Source organism: Pinus tabuliformis, chromosome X, assembly GCF_031772625.1.
Source record: "Pinus tabuliformis cultivar Carrire ecotype Pingquan chromosome X, CPIR1, whole genome shotgun sequence".
NCBI classification, from domain to species: domain Eukaryota; kingdom Viridiplantae; phylum Streptophyta; class Pinopsida; order Pinales; family Pinaceae; genus Pinus; species Pinus tabuliformis.
In genome coordinates, this window is record NC_142308.1 from 174,121,617 (window position 1) to 174,122,356 (window position 740).

The 740-nt window shown below is 33.4% G+C and overlaps 1 non-coding gene across 1 annotated transcript; it reads right to left on the reverse strand.

Annotated features, from left to right (window-relative positions):
- Positions 1–300: 300 nt before the first annotated feature.
- LOC149139013 (small nucleolar RNA snoR111) lies at positions 301–405 on the reverse strand. Its single transcript, XR_016265384.1, has one exon. It is a non-coding gene; the product is annotated as a small nucleolar RNA snoR111 (small nucleolar RNA).
- Between the last annotated feature and the right edge of the window lie 335 nt (positions 406–740).

The following is a 740-nucleotide window of genomic DNA, read 5'->3' on the forward strand; positions in this document are numbered from 1 at the left end:
GCCCAAAACTTACTAGTGCACAGTACAAATGATGCAACTGTTACCATTTATCTGTGAAGCACCCCAAAACTTTTAAATACCGAGAAAATGAGACAAATATTCAAACTTGTTTCCATCAATGTGCTACAAAGCGCGAACTTCACAATGCATAGGTCACTGAAATGCGCTTCTAATCATGGCTATATCACCATGCAAAGCATTACAGGAGAACTATTCAACCCCCAAAATTAGAATACTGTCAATTGATTAACAAAGCCCTTTTTCTTCTAATGAAATATAGCAAGCAAAACCTGATAGTAGATGTTGTCGAGCAACAATTGAATCGCCCATCTGTATTAAGGTGACTGAAACAATATCTCGACCTTCATGTACTCATAATGAAACCAAACATACTAGCTCAACTACTACAGCAATGGAAAGTAGTCCAAATCATGTAAAGCCCAAACTTTGACTATATATATATATATATATGTATATATATATATATATATATATATATATATATATATATATATATATATATATATATATATATATATATTTTACTGGGCAGGAAAGCAATTCCATTTTCGGCACAAAATAGAAACTTGCTACACAGTCATTCATATCATTGCAAAAGAAAGATTGCATGGTGATACCAGGGAGGGGTGTTTGAGGGATGAAGTTAAGGAACAAAAACGATCACCCTTATTTTGTATTTAAAAAAAATTGGGAAATCACCGTAGGGTTGAGGGGAGATG